At 40.1% G+C, this 7,934-nt stretch overlaps 1 pseudogene; it reads right to left on the bottom strand.

Annotated features, from left to right (window-relative positions):
• Positions 1–5,610: 5,610 nt before the first annotated feature.
• Positions 5,611–7,198, bottom strand: LOC103590008 (annotated as a pseudogene).
• Between the last annotated feature and the right edge of the window lie 736 nt (positions 7,199–7,934).

Raw genomic sequence — 7,934 nt, 5'->3', positions numbered from 1 at the left:
GGGCGACACTGAAGGTTGCGATCCGTTGCCGGACACGGAAAAAGACAAAAAAAAAAAAAAAGAGAATTTCATAAAAATATTAATATGAAAGCAGCCAAACAGAAAATATATCTGACATAAATAACATGGGAAGACGGGGGCGACACTGAAGGTTGCGATCCGTTGCCGGACACGGAAAAAGACAAAAAAAAAAAAGAGAGAATTTCATAAAAATATTAATATGAAAGCAGCCAAACAGAAAATATATCTGACATAAATAACATGGGAAGAAATATAAACAGTAAATTATCACACGGAAAAACACATAGCTTTACTAGCAATTAAATACGAGTAAATTATAAAAAAAATTCTGGAAGGGTGAAGAAGAAACTGTTGATAGTGATGCTTTCAGGGGAACTAGAGGTCTAAATAAGCTAAAAAAAAAAAAAAATACATATAAGAAGTTGAAAGCTATAGAATATTATTAGTTCCCTGAAAACATCACCCAAACAATCCATCAATCAAAACAATCAGATGATAAAACAAAGCGGAGTTTATTCTTATTCGTGGCAAGGAAAAGTATTACCTTGACATATGTTGGTTATTTTACTATAAACTTGTTTAAACTCATAATACTCAGTGTATTTTTATAATTTGTGGTTGAACTATTATTATCCTAGACAGTTTTGTGAATTGAAAACATGAAAATGGCCAAATTAGTGGGCCCAAGAAAATACACTAAACAAATATCTCAGCCTACTGCCAAGACTGAAAAATATGTATTTTTCTGTGTTTACATATGTTCACACATACAAGGGTACTTCAAAAAGTTCATGACAAAAATATGAACCTTTCCATGCACTTTTTGAGGATCCCTTGTATATGTAGAAATTTTGGGAGAGTGTTTTTATTAGCACTTAGCTTTCTCACTTATTGTTTGAGAACATATTTGAGAGGGGATTATGAAGTGGTAATTTGCAAAAGGAGTTTGAAATAAAAGAGGCCTATGTTTTATTTAAAGGACATCTTAAAGTCTGTACTTTCAATCTTAAATTCTTTTACTGTGGAGGCTGCATTCATAGAGCAGCAAGTACAGTGCTGGGCATAAGTATATGGGCTAAATAAATAGATAATGCTATTTTCATAATCATGACTTTTGATATGAGAGACAACTGTGTTGTATCATTATCCAAGATATGGAGATTCTGTTCCTCTCTGATCTATACAGAAGGGAAGGACCATGACTTCAGTGTCTTGTAATGAACTAGTGAATGAGTAGGAAGATTCTCAAATAGGACAACTTATTTACAACTGCCCTATCTTCACAGAAACTAATTGACTTCTGAGCAATTTCAAGGTATAAAGTGCATTCTTGGATTAAACTTGATTGAACTCTGACTGGCTTAAGTAAGCTGTAAGGAGGTTTAGAACGTCTGAATTCAGTTGAACCAAGTAACATACCAGTAAGACTGTTTTTCTAAAGACAGGATATCTCTTGCAACTAACTGTCATACTGTACTGAGTTTTGTAAGGTTCTTAACTCTTCTAAGGAAGGCTGAAATGAAAGCTTCAAAGCAACTTCTAGGAGGGAACATTCTCCAGTTATGTTAGGATCCTTATAAAAGGTAGATACTCAACTCACAGTGGCTTGAATGAGAACATTTCTTGGTTCAAATCACCAAAACCCAGAGAGAGTGCAGTTCTCAGGACTGATTTATTCCAGTGGCTCTGCTCCATCTCCCTCTCATTATTTTTTGTTCTCTTTTGGTGTCAGCTTTACTCTCAAATAGGTGGGTGACATGGCTGCAACAGTTTCAGGACTCTTACACACCATAACATAGAGTGAAAGAGGGAAAAGGTCATTTTCAGAAGATATCTAAAAAGTAGAAGCCACCAGCAAACTTCTCCTGGCATCTCAATGGTGCAAATTCCTGAATTAATTCCTTAAGAGGAGATGAGGTTACCCTTAATCAGTCCCATCCCTGAAGGTGTGTGTGAGGTCAGCCCTCCCTAAAGCACATGAGATACATGGAAGAAGAGTGATTCCTACAGCAAAATTTGGGTTAGGAAAAGAAGAAGGGAGAGGTAAAGTTTGGGCAGAAAACCAATGATACCTGCTAGGAATAAACCCTTAGTTTTCTTCTAGTCCAGACTCAGGATAATATGGGAAACAATCGCTACCATTTACTATCATATAGCAAAAAGGATCTGAAGTGGTTTACAAAAATACATATTATAACAAGATAAAATATGAGTAAAGGGGAAAAAAGGATAGAAAAAAAGATCAAACAAGGGATGAGCCCACTATATAAAATTCATTCAATATGATCCTGTCTGCTTGCTACATGTGGGCTGCAAATTTAACTCTGAGCTTCCTATCTGCCAACGAAAGGAAGTGAACTTAATCAGTACTATATCAACCAGGCTTCTTTTGATTGCAAATGATAGAGATCCAAATTGACATAAACAATGAAGCTGTGTATATTATTGAACACTTATTCTGATCTTTCACTGTATCAAAATTGCCTGTAAGTTACTTTGAAGATTTTGCCCAGCCCATCACGGCAATTCTTCCCGGCAGTTCTCTTCATATGGCAACATAGAAAGGAGAATTTTCTGCAGACTGTCCCAGAAATATGCAGTGAAATAAATGTTCAAAAAAAAAAAATTGACATAAACAGGAGAATTTTCTGCAGACTGTCCCAGAAATATGCAGTGAAATAAATGTTCAAAAAAAAAAATTGACATAAACAAAGGAAATTGATTGGCTTTTTTTTTTTCAATTTTCTTTTCTTTTTTATTAATATTTTACATTCTATGATGTTGTGAAGCCCTTCAGAGGTAGGGGGAGAAGGAAAAGGGGAAGGAAGTGTGATGGATGAGAGGAGGAGGAGGAGGGGCGGGATTGAGGCCTATGGCACCCCCCTCATTCCCATAGGGAGACCAGGAGTCTTCCAGTGGTGGCTTGGCCATTGCCAGGCTGGGTGTAGATGTCAGGGGGGTGTGGCAAAAGCCCTCACCCCCCACCACACCAGCTCAGGAACCTGGGGCCCTTCTTGCTGTGGCTTGGTGGTCATCGCTGGGTTGGTTGCACTGTGTCAGGGGTGTGTGGCCGAGGACCACAGCCACCCCCCACCCTGGCTGGGGAGAGCCTGAGGCACTTCCTGCAGCGGCTTGGAGGTCATCACTGAGCTGGTTGGACATATGGGGGGAGGGGTGTGGCTGAGGCCCTCAGACACACCCTCAGGACTGGTTGCAGGTGTCAGGAGGCATGGCTGAGGTCCCCAGCCCTCCCTCCTTTCTGGCTTGGTAGTCCAGGGGCTTCAGGTCCTTCTAGGTGTTATAGGCATTCTTTGGTGAAATGAGACCTTTACTAGTTAAGATCAAATTTTATCTCTGGTTGTGGGTACTTTGCTTTTCTTTCAGTTCTATGTTGGATTATTTCCTATTGCCACCACTTAAACTCTGTGCTGGAACTAATTTGTTGTCCTTTGCTTACTTCTAAATGGGAGAACTTCCTGTGGGGACCAGTACTTGAGCTGTATGGTTGAGCTAAATTGCTGCTCCACTGATAACTCCCTAGGGAAGTCTTTTTGTGCAGCTCAGGTTTTAATGGTTGATTTTATAGGTACTTCCGGGTCTAGAGAAATCCAGTGCACCGAGGTTGTGTAGAAACTCTGGTCTGGGCTTGAGTCTTTTCATCAAACTGCACCCCATGTGTTACACTTGCCTCTGTGTAACCAAGATGGAAAAAAGAGAAAGAAAGAATTCACTCAAAGTACCATCAACGAGGCCTGGAGGGACTGCCGCCCATCAGGGGAGCAGCCCCGATTCAAAATCAGCCTTTCTTTTTATTAACAAGACAAGGAAGTTTCACAAGAAAAATCAGTTGATTCAATCATCAAAGAAGGACATAAAAACAGGCAGTGTAAAACTAGTAACGGCAGTAAATTAACAATGTGACATACCAGAACGTAATCTGTAAAAAGCTAGGTCAATTCACCAACAAACAGCTTGTCCTTAGTAAACATTTTCCTTTCTACATACTATCTACAGCGATTTCTTTAGCATATTTAAACAGCATTCAAGCAGTTTTATTAATATATCTAAAGAACAATCAGTAGGTTAAATAGTCAATAGTCATTCAAGCTGGAATCAAACCAGCAACCTGAAACAAAATATACAATCCCATCCCTAAACAGTGATTAGAATTGATTAGATGGCTTTTGCCAAACTTATCTGTGGACTTTCATCCTCTACTCAAGAGCCTTTTGGTTCATTCATGCATTAATTAAAAATCCTATTCTAAGATCAAAGGAGAATCAAGATTTCTAACCCACTACACCCATGCAATTCTGTATTCCTGACCAGTCTCCTCTGAGTGGTCCTATGCTGAGTGGGGGGGAAGATCAGTTGTCCTTGCTGTGCCCCAGTGATCCCCCGGTGGGCCCATCTCCCCCACCACCCGTGCTCCAAACACTTCCCATGGGAAGGGCCATGCTTGGGTCCCTTGCGATGACTCACCGGCCTTTGAGTGGCTCCTTTTTCCAGTTGTGGCTCCTTGCTCCTATGTGGGTCCATGGGAGATCTGTTAATGGTCTTGCGGGCATGAGGGCCACCAAGGCCCTCTTCTCCCCTGCTGCCTGCAAGCAACTTCATCCAAAGGGCACAGCTGTGGCTTCTGCCAGCTCCTGCTCCATGCACTCACCAGCCCCAGCCTTAGAAGCGGCCAGGGCTCGAAATGGTTGGAGCATTTTCTTTCTTTTATCGTGGCTTCTCCTGCCTTCATGCACTCCATAGGTCTCTCCTCCTCTTCCCCTGAGCTTTAGCGGCCCCAACTTGGCTACCATTGCTTTTTTATAGTTGTAAATTGGTTGATTCGTGGGAGAGAGTGACACTGAGGACTGTCTATTCCGCCACCTTGACTGTAAGTCTGATTGGCTCTTTTAATAGATCTAGCTTTAGGCACAGAGACTCAAACAAAGTCCTCAGGACTTTTGCCTCTGTGTTGGTTTCATTCTCAAGTAGGCTCTTCCCACTTTGTAGTAAAGATAGCTGCAACTCTAGCCTTACATGGTCCTTATGGCCAGTAATCCCAGTGAAAAGAGAGCATCTCTTTTCTGACAGTTTCAGAAAAAACCTTTGGTAGGATTCTGAATGGCCCTGTTTGTGTCATTCCCATTTCTGGACCAATACATGTGGACAAAGGAATGAGGAATTCTGCTTGGCTCACCTGGGTCATTTGCCCTCTCCCATGGGCAGAGGAAGTGAAGCTATATGAGTATGATTGACAATCCCACCAGGAAAGCACCATTAATCAGGGGCAGCTTCAGAAAGGAAAAGTTAGGCAGACAAAAAAATAATACCTTTATAATGACATAATTCCATACACATAAAATATAAACAAATCAATTGTTTAGAAACCTAGCGACTCCCTAGACTGACACTTAAGAGAAAAATGTCTTTTCTAGGGCTTCAATAACACACCTATGTAAATATTTTATACAGCTGTTTTCTAATACATTTTGTTTTGTATCTTTTGAACCATCAAGCAAGTGCCTTGGAGAGTTTAATTTAAATTAGGAAAGAAGGCGCTAATACTTGCCGATGTTATATCATAATCCTAACTGGTATTAAAGAAAATGGACTTTTTTCTAAAAAAAAAAAAAAGAAGAGAAAGGAAGTATTAATTCTATATTTATTCCACTACATAATAATAATAGTTTAGAAATTTAAAAAACATTGCAGAGATCTCTCTAAATACAAGTAAAATTTTTTTCTAAAATAATATTATCTGTTTCTTAGATGAGCTGTTTTTTTCCCAAATAGTATAAAAAGCCTGTGTAACATAGGTTTGTTACTTAGCAAATTACTCTTTCTAAATAGCCCCGCTAAGTGATTAAGCAGAGTATCATGCCTGACATTTTGCTAGCCAGCTGTTCTCCATCACTGTTTGTCATTCTTTTCTCTGCCAGGAAGCCACAAAATGTCCTCACCAATCAGTATTAAATCCTAATTTACATGAATTTACCATCTGTTTTTTAACCTTGGTAAATCAAAAAGGCAACCGATCTGTCCCTGGATAATTGTTTGTTTCAACTGCTAACAGGAAAAAACTCTGCATGATCTTTTTGAAGACCCCTTGTATAGATACTGAGGCGGTTCAAAACTTAGTTTCCGTCAGTTACCAATGCAGTCATCAATGACCCAATCTTGCAGGACACCATCCGAATGAGCCAGTATCTCTGTCATTAAACATTTTAGTCCTTCAATTTCATCTTCTCCTGGGTTAAGTTTACCACCAGGTAATATGAAGAAAGTTTTTCCCAGCTGTAGCAGTAACACATAAGGTAGCTGGTGTTCCCATACAATCAGAACCCCTTCTATAGTCCCACTCATTTCAGTTTTATCAAATTCCTCCCTCATGTGCTGAAATCTGGCTATAAAAGAGTTTCCCTTCTCATAGAGGGGCTCTCTTGTACCAAAAGTATAACTGGTAATAGGGTACAGGTTGATGGTGTGCTCCAGGGTGAGAAGCTTGGTCTGCTGATAAGTACTTGTTGCTGAACTGGTTGACTCCCCAGGGCCAGCTGGTCTGCAAACAATTGGGCAGTACCACAGACATGCTGGCAAGCTCCAGCAAAGGGGGTCAGCAAAGTGAGAGGCAGGGGAGACATTCCCTGCATAGGCAGTAGTTATCTGAGTCCCACTCTGCAGCCACTGCCCACTATTAACGACAGCACAAGAGGACATGCTTACTTTTCAACTTTCACATTCCAGAATTTCTGCAAATACTACAAAATTTTATTAAAGTATCTTGAAGCAATGGCAAACAGGCTCTTATAACATCTGATACTTAATGCCTAAGCCAAGAACAACTCTCCCTTAAAACTTCATTGTCTCCAAAGTTCCCATATCACCAAATCTTTCTGTATCTCCAAAGGTCCCAGCCTTTTTGAGCTCACCTAATGTTACTTCCCCATCCCTATCTCTCCTTTTAAATCTCTTCTCATCCTCCCAAGGTAGCTCTATGACCTTTCCAAAATAAATCACGTATTGTCTCTGGGCTTCTTCCAATTTTCTTCTGAAGCCACTGTCCTTATCATACCAAAAAAGATCCAAAGATTGAGAAATCTAAAGAATTATCCTTAGAAGGCAAGAAAAACTGTGAACACTGTTCTATTTTAACATTTGCATGTCTTGAAATGCCTTTATTATTTTTGCACTTCTGGATGATGTGTGTATTAGTCTGGGTTCTCCAGAGAGACAGAATCAATAGGATATGTTATATTTATATGAGAGGGATTTATTAGGGGAATTAGCTCATGCGACTATGAAGAGAAGTCCCATGATAGGCTGTCTATAAACTGGATGCCGATAGGGTGGGGCCCAGTATAACTCCAAGAGCCTCAAAACCAGGGAAGCTGATGGTGTCCTTGGTGTGAGTCCTGGATCCCAAAAGCTGAAGAGTCTCAAGCTCTGATGTCCATGGACAGGAGAGAAGAGAATATCCCAGCTCCAGGGGATTGAGAGAGGGTTTCACCTTTTTCCTCTGTCTTTTGTTCAGTGGATTGGATAGTTCCTGTCCACACTGAGGGTGGGTCTTTCCCACCCAATCCACTCAGACTGTCATACTAATCTCTGCTGGAAACACCCTCACGGACAGCCCTATAAAAATAGCTTTACCAGGTTTCTCAGCATTCCTTCATCTAATCAAGTTGACACCTAGAATTAACCTTCACAATGTTCAGACACCGATGTATTCCTAAATACATTTTAACCAAAATAAGTTCACATTAAGTCCATTTTATACCACATTTTCACTGGGTGTTTCTCAGCATTCCTTCATCTAATCAAGTTGACACCTAGAATTAACCTTCACAATGTTCATACACCGATGTATTCCTAAATACATTTTAACCAAAATAAGTTCACATTAAGTCCATTTTATACCA

This window comes from Galeopterus variegatus, unplaced genomic scaffold, assembly GCF_000696425.1.
Source record: "Galeopterus variegatus unplaced genomic scaffold, G_variegatus-3.0.2 Scaffold753, whole genome shotgun sequence".
Classification (NCBI taxonomy): Eukaryota; Metazoa; Chordata; class Mammalia; order Dermoptera; family Cynocephalidae; genus Galeopterus; species Galeopterus variegatus.
This window is presented reverse-complemented; position numbering and strand designations above follow the sequence as displayed.